Source organism: Sarcophilus harrisii, chromosome 1 (genome assembly GCF_902635505.1).
Source record: "Sarcophilus harrisii chromosome 1, mSarHar1.11, whole genome shotgun sequence".
Lineage (NCBI taxonomy): Eukaryota > Metazoa > Chordata > Mammalia > Dasyuromorphia > Dasyuridae > Sarcophilus > Sarcophilus harrisii.
Window position 1 is genome coordinate 342530937 of NC_045426.1, and position 24326 is coordinate 342555262.

At 36.4% G+C, this 24326-nt stretch overlaps 1 non-coding gene across 1 annotated transcript; it reads right to left on the reverse strand.

Moving 5' to 3' along the window:
• Nucleotides 1-821: 821 nt before the first annotated feature.
• On the reverse strand, nt 822-928 carry LOC111719380. The gene has a single exon (XR_002769540.1). It is a non-coding gene; the product is annotated as a U6 spliceosomal RNA (small nuclear RNA).
• Between the last annotated feature and the right edge of the window lie 23398 nt (nt 929-24326).

Below are 24326 nucleotides of genomic sequence, written 5' to 3' on the forward strand. Positions count from 1 at the left end.
ACTCGCTAGTTCCTAGCATTTTAGATTTGGCTATGGATTGGAAATCAAAAAACCTGGATTGAAATCTTGGCTTTGAGTCTTACTAATTGATCTTGATAATTTACCTCTCTAGGCTTCAGTTTCCTTGCTTGCAAAATGAAGATAATACTTTTTTGCATTTAAAAATAGTATTTTATTTTTCCAAATATGTGCAGAGAGTTTGTAACATTGACCTTTTCAATATCTTGTGTTCTAAATTTTTCTCCCTCTTTCCCTACTTCTCCCTCCCCAAGACAGCAAGAAATTCAATATAAGTTAAACACATGCAATTATTCTAATCATATTTCCATATTTGTCATCCTGAGCAAGAAAAATCATATCAAAAAGGAAAAAAACACTAGAATGAAAAAAGGAAACAAACAACAACAAAAAGTGAAAAATTACTATTATATTGTAATCCACATTCAGTCTCCATAGTTCTCTGGATCTTGATGGCACTTTCTATTACTAATTTAGATAATACTCTTTGTACTAGAAAGATGATGTGAGCATAGTGGGGGTAGTTCTGTTCTTGAAGTCAAGAAGACTTGGACCTCCTTTAACACATACATGTCTTTGGGCAAATCACTTAATTGCTCAGCACCCTAAATACTCCTTAAGCTTATACATTGAAAGGAAATTGTATATTTGCATTGATAGAGAAAGTTTCTACCTGGAGAAGTCCCTCCATGAAACTACAGGCTTTTATTTAAAAAGCAAGAAAAATAAGTTTGTACAAATTACTTCACAAGGTTGTCATGGGAAAAGCACGTTATAGACCTTTAAATGCTATGGAAATGTGAACTACCCTTTATTCCTTCACAGATTTGCATGCCATCCTTGTGAAAGGACCATGCTAATCTTTTCTGTATCATTCCAATTTTAGTATATGTGTTGCCAAAGCGAGCCCCTACCCTTTACTCCCTAAGACTATTCTAGTGATAGTTGAGGCTTTCTAGGTTCTTACCTGGGAACCTAAGAGTATACTTCATTGGTGGAAGGAGGGGGAAACTTGAATAGATTTGTGGAAGTTTGAACTAGTGAGATTATTGTTCCCTAGGATGCTTGCAGCTTCAGTAGGAGCTGGCTAGTTTACTGGGCAAATTATCTCTGGAACTTACTTGGCTGCTCTGAGTAGATAAATGTCAGCTTGGGCGTGATTTGCATTAAAATCTGCTACCAATCTGCCATCTTCCCAAAGGGACAATGACAGCCTGAATCCAGGCCCAATTTCTGTTAGCCCTACTAATAAATGACTGCTTCCTTTTGTACTCCAAACCTCCTATTTCAGCTCCAGTGCACAGACAGCCCTGTGATCTAGAAGTAATTGCTAACTCCACCAATCACCAGAAACTGAGCAGTGTGGAAATCTCAGTGTCCTGGGGTAAGTATGGGAGAGCCACTTTTGTTCTGGATCCAGAACTATTAGGATTTTTTTGCACAGCCCTTGATTATCTTTTCTTCTAACATTATGTATCTCCTACCTGTCACCTCCTTCTGTAAATCCAGTGATAAGGGAAAAGTAAATGGTCCAGGGAAGATGTCTGCAAGAAATTCCCACACCCCTCCAAATCTTAATTCCTAATAGTTATGATGTTCACTTTTAATTTCTTTCTTTCTTTTTTTTTTTGATTTGCATATTAAATGTTTTTATTTCACAAAATAAGTTGCTTATTCAGTCTTTTCTTCATTTCACATACTTTCTTGAATGTTGTAACCTGGAGTGCATATAGTACTGTGTGCTATATGCAACTGAATAAATTATTGGTATTTATATAACTTTTTTGTATATTTTTTTCTTTATTAAAGCTTTTTATTTTTCAAAATATATGTGTGGACAATTCTTCAACATTAGCCCTTGCAAAACCTTGTATTCCAATTTTTCCCTCCTTTCCCCAATCCCTCCCCTAGATGGCAAGTAGTTCAATATATGTTAAACATGGTAGAAATATATGTTAAATTCAATATATGCTTATATATTTATACAATTATCTTACTGCACAAGAATAATCAAATCAACCAGAAAAAAAAGAAAAGCAAAATAAAATGCAAGCAAAAAACAACAAAAAGAATAAAAAAGCTACATTGTGAACCACAGTCTTCCTTTGTGTATAAATGGTTCTCTTCATCACTAAACAATTGGAACTGGTTTGAAACATCTCATTGTTTTTTTTAGTTTTTTATTTACATGATATATATGCATGGATAATTTTTCAGCATTGACAATTGCAAAACCTTTTGTTCCAACTTTTTCCCTTCTTTTCCCTACCCATTCTCCCAGATGGCAGGTTGACCAACACATGTTAAATAGGTTAAAATATAGTTAAATACAATATATGTGTACATGTCCAAACAGTTATTTTGCTGTACAAAAAGAATCGGACTTTGAAATAGTGTACAATTAGCCTGTGAAGGAAATCAAAAATGCAGGCAGATAAAAATAGAGGGACTGGGAATTCTACGTAGTGGTTCATAGTCATCTCCTAGAGTTCTTTCACTGAGTGTAGCTGGTTCAGTTCATTTATTGGAACTTTTATTTATTTATTTATTTTATTTTATTTATTTATTTATTTATTTATTGGAACATTTATTTATTTCAGTTCTTTATTGGAACTGATTTGGTTCATCTCATTGTTGAAGAGTACCACGTCTATTAGAATTGATCATCATATAGTATTGTTATTGACATATATAATGATTTTCTGGTCCTGCTCATTTCACTCAGCATCAGTTCATGTAAGTCTCTCCAGGACTTTCTGAAATCATCCTGTTAGTCATTTCCTACAGAACAATAATATTCCATAATATTAATATATCACAATTTATTCAGCCATTCTCCAATTGATGGGCATCCACTTAATTTCCAGTTTCTGGCCACTACAAACAGGGCTGCCACAAACATTCTTGCACATACAGGTCCCTTTCCCTTCTTTAAAATCTCTTTGGGATATAAGCCCAGTAGTAGCACTGCTGGATCAAAGGGTATGCACAGTTTGATAGCCTTTTGAGCATAGCTCCAAATTGCTCTCCAGAATGGCTGGATGTATTCACAGTTCCACCAACAATGTATCAGTGTCCCAGTTTTCCCACATCCCCTCCAACATTTCACATTATATTTCCCTGTCATTCTAGCCAATCTGACAGGTGTGTAGTGGTACCTCAGAGTTGCCTTAATTTGCATTTCTATGATTAATAATGACTTGGAGCATCTTTTCATATGGTTAGAAATAGTTTCAATTTCTTCATCTGAGAATTGTCTGTTCGTATCCTTTGACCATTTATCAATTGGAGAATGGCTTGATTTCTTATAAATTAGAGTCAATTCTCTATATATTTTTGAAATGAGGCCTTTATCGGCCTTTGACTGTAAAAATGTTTTCCCAGTTTATTGCTTCCCTTCTAATCTCGTCTGCATTAGTTTTGTGTGTACAAAAACTTTTCAATTTGATATAATCAAATTTTTCTATTTCCTGATCAATAATGATCTTTAGTTCTTCTTTGGTCATAAATTCCTTCTTCTTCCACAGGTCTGAGAGGTAAACTATCCTATGCTCTTCCAATTTATTTATAATCTCATTCTTTATGCCTAGGTCACGAACCCATTTTGACCTTATTTTGGTGTACAGTTTTAAGTGGGGGTCAATGCCTAGTTTTTGTCATATTAATTTCCAATTTCCCCAGCAATTTTTGTCAAACAGTGAGTTATTATCCCAAAAGCTGGAGTCTTTGGGTTTTTCAAACACTAGATTATTAAAGTTGTTGATGGTTTTGTCCTTTGAACCTAACCTATTCCACTGACCAACTAGTCTATTTCTTAGCCAATACCAAATGGTTTTGGTAACCACTGCTTTATAATATAATTTTAGATCTGGTACAGCTAGGCCACCTTCATTTAATGTTTAATTTCAAACAAGGGGGAAGAAGAATCCTCCTTTCTCTACCTCCAAAGAATCATAGACTTTGAACTAAAAGGGGAAATCTAGCTCAACTTTTTCATTTTACAGATGAAAAGCCAAGCTCTACACACCTTAGGTGACCTGTTAGAGGTCATACAGTGAGAGAGCTAAGGTGTGATGCTAGGTAACCTCTTGACACTAAATAAAGCATTTATAGTTCTTTAAAAGCATGGAATGTAGAGAAAGATAGGACTTTAGATATCATATAGTCATAGAATTTCAGGATTGAAAGGATTTTCAAGTGGTCAGCTAATTCAATCCACATCTCTAACAGAATCTCTTATATAATATAACCAAGAATAGGTCACATGTTTGGGGGCAAAGGAAGGGTTACACACTTCTAGAATTATGGAATATCAGACTTAGAAGAGGCGTTAACATTATCACCTCTTGTGACTATTGTCAGTATCTTTCCTCTGGAATTCAGAAAGATGAGGGCATTAAAAGCTTGAGAAAAAGTAGAATGAAGCAGGATACAGAGAGGGAGCTGATGGATTTTTTATGAAAAATATTAAGGAGGGGGTGACCCTGATCTTATTGCTATCTGCTCAAGAATCTTAGTATTTCATTTTATAGGTAGGAAGAAGGAATCTCCTCTCCAACACTGTGCCAACATGATGTCCACTGCTCTGGATTTATCCAGGGGCACATCACTGAGTATAAGTTCAGACTGATATTAAACTGGGACAAAGCTCATCTTTCTTTTTTTTTTTTTCAGCAATCTGGGTTTAAGTGCTGTCTTCTAGAGATAATGACCTAGTCTTGTTGTCTAAACCCTTGATGACACTGATATTGGTTATTTCAGAGTTGGGGAATTTATTGAGTGGTGTGTGGGAGGAAGAAGTCAAACCTATAATAAATCACTGGGTGTAATACTTAGAGAGAGAATCAAAACATTGTCTTGAACTAAACATTGTCTTGACTATGACAAGTACCTGTTCTGTGTATGTCTATGCAAATACAGATATATGATCTCAGATAAAATAATAATCTTTTATTTTTTCAAGTCATTTTATATCCATTACCATATATAAGTGTTATAGGGGAAGAAACTATTTCCCAGAAGCTAATCCAAGGTTTTACAGTAACTGAGGAGTATAGCCAGGTTGAAGCCATGTCTCCCAATTCCTAGTATGGTACTTGCCAATTATCTGTGTTTGTAAGACAAAATTTCCTCTGTCCTGGTCAGAGCAGGGCTCAGGGGATAGAAGAAGAGTAGTTTTCAAAGGCACCACAATGTAGTGAGTATAATAAGGTGCACAATTACATCTTTTACTTTCCCACAATGCCTTTGTTTGAGGTGCCTCCCTGTGCCAGGCATGACCTCCCTATCCTACTTTGCAGGTTGGGCTCTTAATAATAGACTTTTAGAGTGAGAAAGTATTTAGAGATCATCAAGTTCAGGCACCTCATTTTACAGAGGAAGAAACAGAGATCCAGAAGTGAAGTGACATACCCAGAGCAAGTAAAGATATAGAATCTGCTCAGTCTGGGATAAGAACTCAAGTTTCCTGAATCATAGTAGTCATTCCATTTCACCTTTTTGTTTCTATTTTCAAGGCATAGGGATAGGGAATTCTGGGAATGGGAGGAAAATTCTAACAACAGAGGTAAGCGACTTGTCTATAACCTAGAATCTTAAAGAGTTTTCTAGCACAGGTTATCAAATTTACAGTCTAAAAATGTTCTAATGGCAGGACCAGATTAAAAAGTAATTGAGAAATGTTTAATAAAATAAATAAATATAATACAACATAAATAATATTAATTTATGATTTTCTAAGTCATCATGTAGAAGGAGGGAATCTCTTTTTTCTTTTCTTTTTTGAATATTATTATATTTTTCCAATTACATGTAAAAACAATTTTTAGCTTTCATTTAAAAATGAATTCCTAATTTTTCTTTTCCCTAAAAAGGTAAGAATTTTGAGAGAAAAATGCTTTTAAGAGCATCTGTAAGTAAAGATATGATATCCTATGTGGATAGAGGGAAAAACGAAAGGGGATCTTCTAACTGACTAATTCTAGACCAGTTTTACTCAGAGAGGTTGCTTGTTCTTCATTCTTGAAGAGGACCATAACATCAGGGAGATGATGCCATGATATGCATGTAAAAGTCTTTGGGTTTTCTGGCTAGATTTCTTTCTTAAGGATCAGGCCTTAACACAAAACCAATCTGATTCTAATTGGCCACCAATAGGTCCTAGACCAAGCCCCATTTGGATATTGTTTGGATCCTTATTGACTTGGAATGAATGTAAATAGCAATCATATCTGCTTTGGCATTCATTCATTCATTCATTTAGATGTTTTGGATTAGGTGAAAGAGGAGATTCTTTGCCTCAATTGCTACCTTGCTTTAATCATTGAATGGATGTGACCTCAGTAAGATTGAAACCTGTCTCCCATTGTATCCAGGACCCTCTCCAGTTGTCATGAAGTATATCTGGCCACTGAACCCAGATGGCTCTGGAAGGGAAAGTGAGGCAAGTGACCTTGCATAGTCCTCCCTCACTGAAATCCAATTCAATTGCATGTCATAGCATCACATCCCTGATGTCATGGTCTTCTTCAAAAATGAAGGAGAAACAACAACAAGACTTTTAAATAGGTTATATATGTATAGTCATGTAAAACATTTTTCCACATTAGTGATGTTGTGAAAGAGGGATACCCTTTTTAAAAAAAAAATTAATATTTTCCCCAGTTACATCTATTTTCTTTTTTGTCTATCTTTGCTTTATTAATATTTAATATTTCCCCCAGTTACATTCAAATCAATTTTTTACATTTGTTTTTAAATTTTTGAATTCTACTTTCTCTCCCTTATCTCCACCCACAATTAAGAAATTACCTGTGAAGTTATGCAAAACATTTCCATAAAATCAAGTGTGGGAAAAAAAAACATAATTTCCCATCTTAATGAAAATAAAAGCCCTCAAGAAAAATTAAGTTAAGGGTATGAAGAGTGGGGGAGGGATAGAAGGAAAGGGAGAGAGAGAGAGAGAGAGGGAGAGAGAGAGAGAGAGAGAAAGAGAGAGAATGCTTCAGTATGTATTCAGATACAGTCAGTTCCTTCTCTGGGTATGGATACATCATAAGTCCTTCAGAGTAGTCCTGGATGATTGTACTGCTGAGAATAGCAAAGTCATTCACATCTGATCATCCCAAAACATTGCTATTACTTTGTATACAGTACATTTCATTTTGAGTTCATGGAGAACTTTCTAGGTTTTCTGAGAGCATCCTGCTCATTATTTCCCATAGAACAATAATATTTTTTCATAATCACATACCACAATCTATTCACCGATCTCGCAATTGATGGACATCCCCTCAATTTTAAAGTAAGAGGGATCCCTTTATAGTTGAGTTTGAAGGCTAATTTTAGCTTTCTATCAATTATACTGTACTATTCTCTTTTAAAGCTTGACTCAACTGCTCTCCCTTCCCTTGACCCCTCCTTCAGGATAATAGCTGTAAGTGGTGAGTAACGGAGAGATGTGGAGAAATAATTTTTATCACTTGGTAATTCACTAGATATCAGGGTGAGGGATAAGTAAGAACAAAAAGTCAAGTGTGATGCTAAGTTTGTGAAAATGGGTAATTAGAGAAAAGGTGGTATATTCACAGAAATGGGAAAACCAAAAGAAAAGATGAGTTAAGGGGGAAAGATGATGGGATCTGTTAAATTTGATGTATTATAGAGCACCTAGAATGAGATAGTTAGAAATATAGATGGTGCTCAGAAGAGAAATGAGGGCTGAATTTATGGATTTGGCAGCCATCTTTACAGAGATGATTATTATACCCATGGGAGTTTGTGAAATCTTTAAAAGCTAGTGTAAAGAGAGAAGAGGGCCAACTCTTATCTATGGTTTCATCAAGAGGTAGTAAGCTACAGTTAAAAAGAGGGCTAGATTTGTAATTCTGAAAATACATAGACAAAAATATAACATTCTTTTTAAAGAGCTTACATTCTACTAGAGGAATTGTACCATGTACATGTGTAAATATATAGTATAAATACAGAATAAACCCAAGATAGTTTTTGATGAGAGGGAACAAGTAGCTAAAATGAACAGTAAAAGTTTGCTCAAACTGGGTGTTAGTATGCTTGGGTGGGGAGAGAGACAGAAGTGGGGGAAGAGGGAGGGAAAAAAGGACAGGGAGGGAAGAAGGCAGAAAGGGAGAGAAAGGGAGGAAGGAAGGAGGAGGGAGAGGAGCGAGGGAAAGAGGGAGAAGAGATAGAGTCAGAAATACAGAAACAGAGAAACAGAGAGATAGGATAGAAAGACAGAGAGACAGAAATGGAGATGGACAGACAGAGAGAGATAGAAAGACAGAGATGGAGATAGAAAGATAGGAGACAGAGAGAAATAGAAAGAGACAGAGAGACATAGAGACAGAGACAGAGATGGTGACCAAGATAGAGACACAGAGACAGAGAGAAAGAGAGAGAGACAGACCAAGACAGAGAGACAGAGGGAAAAGGATGGAAGGATTTGGAGGGGAGAAAAGAGGAGGGGATAGAGGAAAGAAGAAAAGAGAAGATAGGAAAAGAGGGAAAGGGAGGAAATACATCACATGGGTCATTGCTGGTGTCAATTATCTTTTCTGCTGCAGCATTTCTTTCCCTGCTTGAGGGCCCTCCTTTTGTTAATAGTTCATGACCATAGGCAAGAGACTTCATTTCTTTGAACCTCAGTTTCCTTTTCTGACAAATGACATTCAGTCAACAAGAATTTATTAAGAGTTCACTTTGTGGTGTGCGCCGTGGTGATCTCAGTTTATTTATCTTTCACATAATCATTCAATCAACAAAGCATTTATTAAGCTCTTTCAGGTCTTGTACTAACCTCAGTATCTGAACCTGTCAAAATGGGGATAAAAAATTACTAAACAAGAATTTGCTAAATATTTACTCGGTTCCAGGAACTGTGCTGAGCATATAAAGAAAGGCAAAAATACCTTCTTTTCTCTTGAAGAGCTCACATTTGAGTGGAGAGATAGTATTCACCAAAATTGTGTATACAAAATATATACAAGATAAAAGGAAAGTAATTACAGAATCAAAGCCTAGTCATGGGCATGAATGAGAAATAACACCTATATCTCCCATATCTCTCCCCACCAAAAAAAAAAAAAAAATCAAAGGAAGACCTCTAGTGGCTTAGACTGATTTCCCATGGATAATTTGTGAGAAAACATAGATGGAAATTGCACAATGTAAGGTAATAACTGCCTTACCTCCCTCACAGAGTTGATGCCACAAAAGTCCTTGGTGGAATTGTAAAATGCTTCAGATGTATGAGTTGTTAACATTTCTGTAATTATGCTAATACCTTGTCACCAGCCTGCTTGCAAGTCAGAGCATCCAGCAGAGTGGTTTTCAGACTTGTGCGGGGGTATAAGTCAAAGACATTTTTTAAAGGTGAGGAGGTCCCAGAGGATTGCATCCTTCTTACAGGGGAATGATTTGCACCTCTAGATGTTAGAGCAGGATCTCAGACCCATTATTGTGCTAAGAATGAAACTGTAATATGCTGGTAAGAGCCCTGAATTTGTAGTCAGCGTACTTGGGACTAAGTTCTGTGACTCTGGATAAGTGACTTCTTTGTGTGATTACATTTTCAACAATGATAGAGTAGCTAGGTGGTACAGTAAATAGAGTCAGGAAAACCTGACTTCAAATTTGGCCTCAGGAACTAGCTATGTGATCATGAGCAAGTCACTTACTCCTGTTTACCTCAGTTTCCTCATCTGTAAAATGAGCTGAAAATAAAATGGCAAACCACTCCAGTATCTTTGTCAAGAAAACCCCAAATGGAATCATGAAGAGTTGGATACAACTGAAAAATAATGGAAAAACAACATTTCTTCAATGGAGACAGAAGAGGATTGGATTATATCATCTTCAAGATCCCTTCTTGATTCAAGGTTTAATATGTAATCTCTTCATCTGAAGGTCCTTATAATGGAATCAACTCTTATCAAAGTGACACTTCTTTTCTTCCATTTCCACAACTAGGTCTGTCCTTTGGAGATGGAGAGATTAATAGAGAATTATTACCTCTTGGCTACCTTTTCATTAATCTGTACACTGGTGAAAGACACAGAGAAACAAACACATTTGTGTTAAGGAAAATTCCCCAAAAGACTGGGTGATGTAGCTGCTAAACATCATTCTGTGAATAACCACATCTATCTAAGATCAGAGGAGCATAGTTTGAGAGCCAGAAAGTTTCTTCAGTTTGCCCAATCTCCTCATTTTGAAAATAAATAAACCAAGGCTCAAAGAGTCATGATTTGACCTAGATTATTCATGTAATGAGGGGTAAATCTAAATTTTCAATCTAGATTTAGGACTACATTGCTACAGAAGTCCTTTCCAGCTTTCAAAATCTGTGATTTGGTGATTCCTCCAATTAAAAACCCAATAGTCTTTTCACTCTCCAACAGCAACAAACTTAAAAATAAATTCATTATCCTCAGGTTAATTTTCAATAGATAATAGTCTCCTTTTTGTTCTTTAGTACTCCAGTTAATGTCACTTCCACAAAGATATTAATTTAAAATTGCTTAGAATGAATTTTATCAGGTTCTTGGGTTAGCATGAAGAAATTATCAAGGAGAAAAAGGACAGCTTGATCCTTATATATCGGGTTCTCAATTAAAACACTTCTACTTTTTAATTATAAATGATCGTGGACCTATTGTCAGTATCTTAACTAAATGTCCATATTTTTCTTCAGGGAGCTGTCTGTGCCCTCCAAGAACTGTGATCATCTCTTCCCTCTGAATTCCCTAGCAATTTGTATTCTGAATGTTCACTTATTTTTTCTCCATTTCTTTCTTATCTTCTCTCTTATGCTATGAGCTCTCTGAGAGCAGAGTCCTGACCTTATTCAATTTGTATCCCTGGCACCCAAAACAGAGCCATATATATCATGGGTTTCAACAAATGTTTGTAAAATTGAATGAAATCCAAGTTTAAAAAATAATATGGATCCTGGAAGGTGCTGGAGTTAGGGGAATTTGGCAGAGTGGAAGGGAAGTGGTTATTTTAAAATTCATTTTCACCCCCTTGACTTTTCCTGTTGGTGCCACATTGCATTTTTCAGTGATCATAAGTTCTTTTAATTAAATTCTGCCTGGCAGCTCCCAGGAGAGGAACTTGACAAGTCTGAAGAGTTCTGTTTGTTGGGCTAGTAAGATTGCATGCTAAGGAAGGCCCTACTTAACCCCAGGGTTTTTGTCCTGCATATGAGACTGAGCAGTAATCCAGAGAGGAAAATGAACTGTGCATAGAAACATGGCCTTCTCCTCTACCCAAAGGTTTTCATGATCTCTGCTTCTCATCCTTAACTGCCAATGCTTTCCCTCCTTCCCTAATTACTTTGGTATTTATCTACCTTGTTTTTATTTTTAATTTATATTCTTCATATTTTTCTATATATATATGTATATATGCATATTTAATAAATAACAAATATGTGTTTTTCCTTTACCCTGTTAGAATATAAACTATCTGAGATCAGAAATTATTCCATTCTTAGTATTTGAATTCCCAATGCCTAACATGGGGAATATATATGGTATATAGTGGACACTTAATAAATTCTTGATAACCTAGAGCTCCCAGTGGAAGCCAAAGATTTTCATAGTCATAACAATATCTATTTCAACAGCCCTTGGGGTATTTAAATTTGATCCTCACAACATCCCTTTGAAGTAGGTAGCACAAATGTCATTCCCATTTTGCAGATAAGGAAGGTGGAGTTCAGAGACATTAGGCAATATATCTTAGGCTCCCTAGGCTAGTAATTAACTGGTAAAAATAGGATTTGAACCTTTGATCTCCTGTTCAAAATCCAATTAACATGCTTTCCACAATGGCCTCTCTATAATCTGTCTACTAGTTCTTTCTCTTTCTCTCATGATCTACTAGTTCCTTTGATACTGCCTAAAATTGATCTAGCTCTTCCTGATTTTACTGTTGAGAGAGCATTAGGCCTTGGTGTCAGGAAGATCTGAATTTTAATTCCCTCTTTGACACTTATTAGCTGTGTGATCTTGAGTAAGCCATTTAACCCTTATCTGTAAAATGGTAATAATAATAGCAACACAAGGTTGTTGTGAGGATACAATGATGTAACTTTTGTAATGAATCAATCAATCATGTCTGGCTCATAGTAGGTACTATATAAATGTTAGCCATTATTATTAAAAGCATAACAAAACCTTTAGTATATCCTACCAACTGAGCTACTGTCCTATATCTTTCTGACCTTTCTCAGAAAAATTCATTTAAAAATCATCTTTGTTTAGTGCCTTTACTTCCTTTCGGGAACATTCACTTCTTAACCCCCTCTGACCTCATCACTGAACTACCCTCTCCAAAATTTATTGTTGTTATTCAGTAATATCTGAGTCCTCATGAATCTTTTTGAGGGTCTACCTTAAGACTTTGCCCCAACTCTGCCATGAAGTGCATCCATGGTCAAGCCATCTAACATAGATTAGCCTTGGATTCCTCATATTTAAAAGAGGGATAATTTTTATTACTTTCTCCTCAGGAATATTTTGAGGTTCAAATGAACAAAGTCTCTGGATTCTTTCTCTGGATCCTTGGACCCTGTTCTCTTTGATGACTCCCTCTATTTTGGGAGAGACTTCCACTATGTTTCATTTCACTCTTGCCTTTCTCCATCACTTCCATTAATCCTTCCATTTGAATGTAGGCTTCTGTGGAAGCATATTTCTTTTTTTTCAAATTTTATTTTTTTTATTTTAGCTTTTTATTTACAAGATATATGCATGGGTAATTTTTCAGCATTGACAATTGCAAGACCTTTTGCTCCAACTTTTACCCTCCTTTTCCCTACCCCTTCCCCCAGATGGTAGGTTGACCAATACATGTTAAATATGTTGAAGGATAAGTTAAATACAGTATATGTATATATGTCCAAACAGTTATTTTGCTGTACAAAAAGAATCAGACTTTGAAATAGTGTGCAATTAGCCTGTGAAGGAAATAAAAAATGCAGGTGGACAAAAATAGAGGGACTGAGAATTCTATGTAGTGGTTCATAGTCATCTCCCAGAGTTTTTTGCTGGGTGTAGCTGGTTCAGTTCATTACTGCTCTATTGGAACTGATTTGGTTCATCTCATTGTTGAAGAGGGCCACGTCCATCAGAATTGATCATCTTATACTATTGTTGTTGAAGTATATAATGATCTCTTGGTCCTGCTCATTTCACTCAGCATCAGTTCATGTAAGTCTCTCCAGACTTCTCTGAAATCATCCTGCTGGTCATTTCTTACACTACAATAATATTCCATAATATTCATATATGTGGAAGCATATTTCAATCTCTATCTGTGATTGTAAAAACTAAAACTGTTGAGAAAGACTATTTCTATTGTCTAAAACCTTTTAAAGATTTTTCCCCTGGGAAAATAGGAGGAACAAAGGCTAGGGCTTTCCTTTGAAATAGATTAATGTTTATAACAACTTTAACTCTTCTGTAGATATTATCATTGCCTTCCCATCCAATTGCTGTGACTAGTATCATGAGTCAGTTAGGGACAATGTATCCTCTTTAAAAATCAAAGTTAAGATATTGGCCTCAGATCAATAGTCACATGAAAAAATATTCTAAATTGTTATTGATTAGGGAAATGCAAATTAAAACAATTCTGAGATATCATTTCATACTATCATATTTGCTAATATGACAGAAAAGGAAAGTGACAAATGCTAGAGGGGATGTGGAAAAATAGAAACACTAATGCACTGTTGATGGAGTTGTAAATTGGTATAATCATTTAGGAGAATAATTTGTAACTATGCCTAAAGGGCTATAAAATTGTGCAAACCTTTTGACCCAACAATACCACTACCAACAATACCACTACTAGCTCAAAGAGATCAAAGAATAGAGAAAATAACCTATTTGTACAAAAATATTCACCACAGTTCTTTTTTGTGTGTTAACAAAGAATTGAAAATCAGGAGAATATCCATTAACAATAGAATGAAGGAACAAGTTGTAATACATGATTGTGATGGAACACTGAGGAATAGGATGATTTCAGAAAAACTTGGAAAGATTTACATGAGCTTTTGATAAGTGAAATGAGTAGAATGAGAGCATTGTTCATAGTAAAAGCAATATTATATGGTGACAAATTATGAAAGACTTAGCTTCTCTGGTCAAGATAATGCTAAGACAATTCCAAAGAACCCATGATGAAAAATGCTATATGTAAAAGGCTGAAACTCTTGAGTTGATGCACTGAGGATGGACAACTGAGCTCTTAAGGCTAACTACCAATTAGACAATACTCTATGGGCATATGCTTGGAAAATTGCCCTTCCCACTATTCTGTGCTGGCTCTATAATTGGTGTATACAGAGAATTGTAGGAGGAACTAGAGGGCGGAGTAAGAGTAACCAGAGTCACTTTTGGGCGGGAGACGAAGAGGAGAGATTGTGGAGATTCTACGTCCATCCAATTCGCTTCTACCCCTAAAGACCAAGAATAAAGACCAAGGACTTTTGCTTATCCTGACTCTGACTGTTTCTAAGGTATCCAGGGTGCTAACTCGGTCTTTACACTATCTACTTCCAGAGAGAGAACTGATGAACACTGAGTGCTAAATGAAGCATACACTTTCACCTTATTTTTCTTATTTGTGAGGATTTTTTTATAATATTTTTAATATGTAAATATATTTTGTATGACTTCATATGTATAATTAGTATCATATTGTTTGCCTTCTCCAGGAGTGTAGGAAAAGTTAAGGGAGCTCAGAATTTAAAAAAAAATTTAAAAATATCCTTGGTAAATATTTAATGAAGTAAATAAAAATATATTTAAAAATATGATTCTCAGGAAAGAACTGAGGAGGTGAGACTATACATAATAGTTCTCTTCTGGGTTAAATACCCAGACTTTGGGTTCAAAACCATCCATGATTATGGTCCATTCACTGAATCTACATTTGTCTGACTTGTTATAATTTCTCTTTTTATACTCAACCAACATTTATCCCATGATTCTGTATCCTAGAGAGAATGAGCACAATTTACTTAAAATAGCAGGTATTTCAGTATTAAGAAAGCATCAAATCATAAATAACACACAGTATATCATTGTTTAGTTGTGTCTGACTTCTTTGACCCCATTTGAGACTTTCTTGGCAAAGATACTGAAGTAGCTTGCCGTTCCCTTCTCATTTGCAAAGGAGGAAACTGATGCAATTAGGGTGAAATAACTTGTTCAGTATCACACATTAATAAGTGCCTGGGGCTAGATTTGAACTCAGAAGTTTCTGAGTCTTTAGGCCCAGTGCTCTGTGCACTATGGTGCCACTTAGAGGCCCATAGATATCATGAGCAATCACTGTGCTGGGTCCTATAGGTCTGTATTTCATCTCTTTTTTTCCAATTTTATTGGCCTATTACACAGTCCTTTGAATGAATGATTAGACAAGTATAAGTTTTTCTATAGGGGACTACTTATATTACAAAAGGAGACAGAGCTAATTCTTAGGGAAAGAGAGAGAGAAAAACAGAGAGAGAAAGAGGGAATGGAGAGAGAGACAGAGACAGAGAGAAAAGGAGACAGAGACAGAGAGAGACAGAGACAGAGAGAGAAAGAAGGGAAGGAGAGAGGAAAAGAGACAGAGAGGCACAGAGACAAAGAGATGGAAAGACAGAGACCCAGAGAGAGAAACAGAGAGAGACAGAGAGAGATAAGATGGTTGGATAGATGGATGGGAAGAACATTTATTAAGGGAGTACTTTGCTAAGTATTGTGAATAGAAATGCAAACAAATAAGACAGTTCCTATCCTAAACCAGTGTTGAAGAAAAAAATAATACTGATAATGTTTATTATTCTTTAGGAATTTTTCAGTTGAATTGTGTCTACTTCTTTGTGATCTTATTTAGAGTGTTTTTGGCAAAGATCTTGGGATGGTTAGTCATTTTTTTCTACACATGAGGAAACTGAGGCAAATAAAGTTAAGTGTAAATCTCTCTACAGATGATTACTTATATCATAAAAGGAGATTGTTTTTCTATACAAGAGAATTAGATTTGGATTCAGAAGATTTCATTTCCTGGCTTTGTCGTTCACTACTTTTGTGTTTTTGGACAAGCTGCTTAATCTTTTAGGGCAAACAGAAATTTGTCCAAGACAATTACTCAATAATATGCATTGTGGGAAACTGAGCCATGCTAGGAGTCTCCTTGGCGGGGGGCAGCCACTGGACATGTTGCTCAGACAAGTTTTTCAAATAGAGTTATAGTCCAGCCTTGTTCCCCCTGAAAATGGTGGATGTGGTACGAATTAATTAATAAAATCATTAAATTAAGTGCTTATTATCTATGCTAAGTTCTTTAAAATAGAAAAAAATAGAAAAATCTAAACACTTCTTACTCTCAAGGGACTCACTCTGATTGAAGAAGTAAAACATGTTAGCTACAGGATGAAAAGACTCCAAAGTCCTAGAGATTAAATTATGCGATAGATGGCAAAGCCCAGAGGTCCTTAGGCACATCTAACAGTATGGTATGTGGTGGGAGAGAAGGGTCTGGAAGGCATAGAAAAGCAAAGTAGTTGGTCAGACCTCGAAGACTTTTATGATCAATGGAAGGGTAGTTGATAAGACTGGTGCTCCTCCATTTCATTGGGAGGAATTGAATTAACTCTCATTTCCCAAAGCGTTGGGGTCAATATAGCAACAAGGATGAGTTCTAGATGATTTGGGAGATGTGGAATTAAAAATCATCCTGCCTATAATAAGAAAGACTGGGGCAGAGATCTGAACCAATAGCCCTTTATTAAAGAGTCCATGATTTCTTCTAATGAATTGGACTCTCCCCATCTGAGATGCCTCCTCCTTCTGGCATCCTATTTTTATAGGGCTAAATATCTTGTCATTCCAGAATAGCTATACCAAATATAGAACAATTTCACTGAGTAAGCAACATGTCAGCAGGGTCACAAATTGGGAGAAGCAAGGAATATTTCCACATAAGATGGGCAGGCTTCTCCTTAATTTGGGCAGGAGGAAATTGTATCATTATAGTCGTGACCTAAGTGGTCATAAGATAATCATCTGCTCCTATTGGACAAATAATTGGTCCAGAGATACAAAATTATTTTGGATAACTTTCCATATAATTGTCACCTCTGCCAAGCTGGGTTTGGTCATCATCACAAGGCAAAACAAGAGTAGAGGGCCTTTAGTTAACTTCCTATAATTAGTCAAATGAACTTAGAATCTGCAGCTTACAGCTCTGGGGTCTTATATACAGAACTCTGATATGATAAAAATTGATTAGAATAGAGTCAGGGTCCAAAATGAATTATTTCTTTCAGAGAAGGAGTAAAAGGGAGAAGGCAAGGTGGGGAAGTCCACCTCCCAAGGATGATTGCTATATGTCCAATAAGATATTAGAACCATAGGATTTAGATTTGGAATGTACTCTTCTAACTCATTTCAAAAATAGAAGCTATGCATTGTGGGAATGCATGGACCAAAATCACATAGCAAAACCTACACTGCAGTAGAAAGTATGAATTTATGGTCAGAGGATTTGAATTTGAATCCCAGTATGACTTCTAAATGACCATGCGATCATAGACAAATCCCTTAGTCTCTCTGGATCTCAGTTTCCTTATCTGTAAAAGAGAACAGATTGCACACTTTGGCTTCTAATTTCCCATACTACTCTAAATCTATGGTCATCAATCCTAGGACACTCCCACATTTACCTTTTCAAAAGAAGGGAATCAGCAAGAGAAGTATGGTGGTCTGACTTTCTGGTGGATTTTCCAGTTTGGGTTCTGCAAAGAACATCCTAGCTCTCATGATGTAGGTTGAATACCTAAAACTATAGGAACTAGTTTTTAAAAAATTGTTCACTGTTTATAAAATGATTACAATCCCTCTTCCACATTCCCTTCCTTAAAGAAGATTTCTTGTCATGAAGAAGCACTGTGGAGTCTGCCTGTGGTTGGGAACACAGGGTTCTTATATGAGCCTCCTAACACAGTTTACCAAAGGCCCTTTCAGCTCTAAATTTGTTATTCTGTGACCCTCTCACAGAAAATGCATCCCAGTTTTGGAGATTCTGTGATTTGAGGAGGGTCTTACTTCCCAATAACTCTCTCCCCAAAATGGCCCCTCCTCTACAGAAGTCCACAACAATGAAATCTCTTGGGAATAAATGATTATACATCCAGAGCTGTAAGCATACCCATGAATTTTATAGATGAAGAAACCTAAAGAAGTTGAATGACTTGGCCAAAGTCACATAATTTATGGTTCCATCAGAGGCAGAATTTGAATCCATGTCCTTTGACTTCTGAACTAGTACCAAGATGTTTTCAGATTAATATTCTACTGAATGGATACAGCAGAAACAGAGAAAAAAATTTTAAAAATCTTAAGAGGAAGAAAGCATCAGTGTGTGTGTGTGTGTGTGTGTGTGTGTGTGTGTGTGTATGTGTGTGTGTGTGTTAGAAAAGGGAGACTAAAATAGTTTTATTGTAGGAATTAGCTCATCACTGAAGGAAGGTCTAAGGTAGCTGAAGGAAAAAGTAGTGATTGTATTCTATGCAAGGTTATAAATAACTAAGTACTCTTTTACTTACAGAAAAAAATTTTTTTTTGGTTTGTTGGCTGAAGTGGGGTGGGATGGATACGGACAAACTAATTCAAGGGGAAAAAAGGGGAGTTGACATCTTAGAGGATAGTATAACCATGGGGACAGTCATGTTAGGATGAGGGACAATCAATCCACTATAAAGTTTTTTAAATGTATTTTTATTATTTTAAAAAATATATTTCGATTTTTCCCTAGTTACATTTCCCTTACCCCTACCCTCAGCCCATGAAATTTTACCACCAGCTTTAGACAGGGAGCATTGGGGCCAGGAGAGTGGTATCATAGCAATGGGATATAGGGTTAGGAGAGTGTTACCCTAAAACTGGGTGAGTGAGTAAGGTCATGCTTTTGTAGAACAATAGCAGAGAGTAGTGAGATGAAAGGTGTGAAAACATGCCCCACTCCTATGTCTACATATCAGTGCCTGGAACCAAAGCCCTAGTGATTCCAACTTAGTCACATCTCTGATCCCTGTCACAGGGGACCTGAAAACATGCTATAGCATATAGGATAGTGATGGGACACTGTTTGGAGAACAGCTGATGGACCAGTTTTCTTTTCACATTACACTGTTTCCAAAGTGGTGAGCAAACTTCTCATTTGTTATTCCTGGATTTCCAGACAGCTTCCATTTCTCCTAATTCCTCTTTTTGATGAAATCTTTTACTCTGAATTTTTTTTTTGCATGAAACAGTTTGCAATATGCTGCTGACTATTTACACCCACAATGCACTTCTTAATCTCTCTTTATGTAACTCACTATTTTCATGACTTGCAAAAATTTTTAGCCCATGATTTACAGTCATTCAGCATCACTATAAAAATATTAACGTACAAAAGATGGATTGTTGTTTAAGGGAGAATCTTGGAGTTTGTAAAAGTACTGCAATTCCTTTGGCCAAACTTGAGATGCAAGAAATTCAGGCAGTAGGTTTTAGTATTATTATTTCACTCAGGTTTTGTAATCATTTGCTAACAGTGAACACAGGGCTTTTATGCTATCTCTCTTCCCCAAGCAGCAGCAAAACAGCCTGATGCTCTATGAACCCTCTAGAGCTGGAAAGAATTTAATTACTGTTTGCATATTCTCTGCTACTTGTATTTGGCAATGATGCCAAGCCCACGTCTGTCTGATCATTCTGTCTTCATTTCATTTGCTTTTATCATTTCAAGTTGGTTAATGCATTCAGCTTTGAGAAACACTCTTCTTAGATTTTCCAGATGGGTTCCCACATCTAATGCTGGCTCTTTTTATCCCTGTCAGTTCCAAGTGGAGCCCTATCCCTCTCAACACATCTTCTTTTCTCCTCCAGAGATGAATATTTATTTGGAGAACAGCTCCTACCTTGAGACCTGAACTGAGCTAATGAACTCCCAAAAACCAATCATCTAAACTGAAGAAAAAAGTGTGAATTCAAATATTGGCTGGCCCCCATCCCTTATTCTAAGGGACCTCCTTTATGGTGGCTTAATTCATACAGTAGATTGAGTGCTAGGTCTGGGGTCAGGAAAACATAAGTTAAGATCCAGATTCAGATACTTACTGGCTATGTGACTATGGGCAAATCACTTAACCTCAGTTTCCTAAACTGTAAAATGAGAATAATAATATTAAGTACTTATCTCCTAGGATTTTTGTGAGGACTAAAAGTAAAATCTATAAAGTAGATAGCATAGCCCTTGGCACATTATAAGTGCTAGATAAATGCTGTTCATCATTATTATTCATGCTTATTCTTCAGGAGTCTTAGTACTATACTGCTTTCTGGATTTTTTTGCCTTTTCAATTATAAGATGTTTCAACTAAAATGGACCTCAGAACATAGACTATCAGATCTTGGAGAGATCTCAGGTATAGTGTGGTGCAATAATGAAAGTAATATTGGATTAGGAATTAAAGGATATCAATCCTGGCCCTGTCACTTACTGCTTATGTGACTTTCAGCAAATCAATTAACCTTAGTGGGCCTCAGTTTCCCCTAAAGCAAAATAAAGGGGTTAGACTACATGGCCTCTGAACTCCTTTCTTCTTGGAGGATGTGAATTCTTAAAGTCAGGGATTGTTTTGCTGTTTTGGTATCCTGATATTTAGCACATATTTAGCTCATCACAAGCACTTGCTAAATGTTTGTTGACTAATGGCTTGTTGATGAAATCTATGATCTTTACGGATGGTCAGAGCTGGAAGGGACCTCAAAAATAAGATGCCCTTAGAATGTATCTAGAACCAATCCCTGGTTTTACTGATGAAAGAACTGAAACCGAGCAAGGAGGAGTCTTGCTTAGTTACATAGTCAGAGAACCAAGGTCTCCCACCTTTCAGAGCAATTCTCTTTGCATTATGACAGGCAGTGTGAATTAGCTGCTCTGCTCAGCCTCTCCAAGTTGCCATGGTTAAGCAGTCTTCCAGGTGGCTAGTTAGAAGAGTCGTTGTTTTTTCCAGATGCTTGGGTTGTTCATTATCCCCTGTGACTGTCCTTCCTTCTTCCACCTTGTAATTCTCCTGCTGACTCGTTCTGTAGATGTTCTATGGATGGAACACTGAGGCCCCAGTTGAGTCTTGATAACCCAGAGTCATGTTTATGATAAGTACCTGAAAAGACTGGGAGACAGGTGTACCTGAAGGGAGAATGAATAGTTTCATGTCTCCAGACAGATGAGAAAGGGATGCTGTTGCTAGAGGTCATGGGAGGAAACTAATTCCTCTTTTCTATTTGGTTCCAACCCATCCCCCATTCACTGAACTTGTTGATCTTTCTGATATGTTGGTTGTAAGCCCCTAGGGGAGGTTGGGAACTCTGGTTCCCTATAGTCCTTTTATAACTGAGACTAAGAATCACTAATTAGCTGTTATTTTTCTTTAACTCATTCACCAATAAAACAAGAATTGATCTCGAAAGAATAGCTGTAGTACATTGTTCAATATTGTCTCAAGTATCTGCAACTCACTCTGTGACCTTTAGTGAATCATTTCATTCAGTAAAATGAAAGTATTGGACTAGAGTCGCTTAACTCTAAGATTACTGCTATTTTCTCCTGACCTAGATTTTCCCTTGGGAACATCAGAATTTGGCTTACTTTATTTTAAGGCAGAGTTTCTGAAGCATGGAGCCTACAAACTTGTTTTTTTTTTTTTTTTTTAGTATTTTAACAACCATATTTCAACAAAATCTGTTTCCTTTGTAATTCTATATATCTTCTTATTTTATAGAATTGAAAATATTATTTTGAGGAGGGGACTTTGACAATCCTCAGATTGCCAAAAGAATCCATGAAATAAGAAAAGTTAAGAACCCCTGATTTAGAGGAAATTTATTCCTGTGGAAACACACAGGCTGAAAAAAAAAACCATAAAATATAAGATACATTTTATTGAACTCAAAAGAAAATGCAACTGATTCTGACCTGAACTTTATAAATAGTCAAGACAACTGTTCTTCCCTCTCTGAGGAATGTCTGTCTTCCTTGAGGCTTTTTAATTCTCCCAGACTTATAGTTCCACTCTGGATATGACCCCCACAAGAGGAAAGACCATGGAGGTGCTATAGGAGCTGCATGATCTTTTACTGTATTTCACCAAAATAAGAAGGAGTTACTCAACAATTCCTTCCCCTTAAAAAGATGCTATCTTCCCTCAGGATTTATATTGCCTATATGATATAGTACCAGCAAAGGTGAGTTTTCTATGCATTCTGATTGTATTTTTCATCATCTTTCCATTTAGCCGGAGTGTGTCTAATTCATTCCCCCAGAGCCAAGTCATAATATCTGACCCTCAGGTTATAGGGTATCTTAAGGATCTCTCTACTCTGCTTCTGACTTGAGATCCCCACCAGCTATATTCCTCTTCCCTTCTCTTGTAATTATTGGCCACCTCTCAGCATCTATGTTTCATTTAACTGCTTAACACTAACTAGCTTTTACAAAGCAATATTTACTTGGAAGATATACAAGAATAAAATAAACATTTCTCCCTAATACCATGGGGCATATTCTCCTCTATAGAATCCCAGTTTCTGGGAGAAATAGGATCAAAATTAGCTCAGTTTCTTTTTATCATTGGTCCCACAAAGTTAACATTCAAAAACAGATTTGCTCCAGAAGAGATATCAACTAAATGTAACATTTTGTTCTTCAGAACATCAATGCTACAGACCTGAACTCTGGAAATGCCAGAATGCTGGACTGGAGGCTTTCTTAATATAATATATAGAAAATGAATGCAGAGTAACCAGAAGACTCAGTCCTCCTCTCTATTTCGCTCCAGGACCTTTATCCACTCTTGTGCAATGGTTACATACTCCTGGAGTTGCTTATGCTGCTGGCCATAGTGCTGACTGCTGAGGTTACTTTGAGAGCACTGATGAGCAGGTAACTTCAGATAACAAAATGGTGCTCATCTTTGAGGGGGACTGAGGGTGGCTTTTAGATTATAGGACCTGATTATAAGGGAATTTATAAAGGATAAAAAGAGTCTCCTGAGAAATATACTCTTGCAGTTCACATGAATGTAACTTACAAGTCCTGTTTCAGTAACAGTCCACCATGATTCCCATGATGGTCTTCATGTTCACTATTGATATAGAAGCTCCAAAGGGCCAAAACATAGAAATAGAAGCTAGATACTGTTTCAGCAGGTGGCAGTTAACTAGTCTTTTTTAGCTGGCATGTCCAGTTCTCTCCCTCACCTCTGTGTTGGCACTAAAAAATGGATTCATGATGAATGTGAAGGTTTTCTGGAGGCAGCCTTAGTCTCAGTTGAAATAAATAATTACTCCAAAATCGCAGCCAGCTGATGAAAGATCTGAACTTTTATTGTGTCCTACAATATAACCTGGTTAGCCCAGAGGCCTATCTCTGCTTGGTTCCAAGAGATCTTGCTGGGAAAATTGGAAACTAATATGGCAGAAACTAGGCATTGATCCATACTTAACACCGTACACCAAGATAAGGTCAAAATGGGTTCATGACCTAGGCATAAAGAATGAAATTATTAATAAATTAGAGGAACATAGGATAGTTTACCTCTCAGACCTGTGGAAGGGGAAGGTCTTTATGACCAAAGCAGAACTAGAGATCATTACTGATCACAAAATAGAAAATTTTGATTATACCAAACTGAAAAGTTTTTGTACAAACAAAACTAATGCAGACAAGATTAGAAGGGAAGCAATAAACTGGGAAAATATTTTTACAGTCAAAGGTTCTGATAAAGGCCTCATTTCCAAAATATATAGAGAATTAACTCTAATTTATAAAAAATCAAGCCATTCTCCAATTGAAAAATGGTCAAAGGATATGAACAGACAATTCTCAGATGAAGAAATTGAAACTATTTCTAGTCATATGAAAAGATGCTCCAAGTCATTATTAATCAGAGAAATGCAAATTAAGACAACTCTAAGATACCACTACACACCTGTCAGATTGGCTAAGATGACAGGAAAAAATAATGATGATTGTTGGAGGGGATGCGGGAAAACTGGGACATTGATGCATTGTTGGTGGAGTTGTGAACGAATCCAACCATTTTGGAGAGTAGTTTGGAACTATGCTCAAAAAGTTATCAAACTGTGCATACCCTTTGATCCAGCAGTGTTACTACTGGGATTATATCCCAAAGAGATTATAAAGAAGGGAAAGGGACCTGTATGTGCACGAAT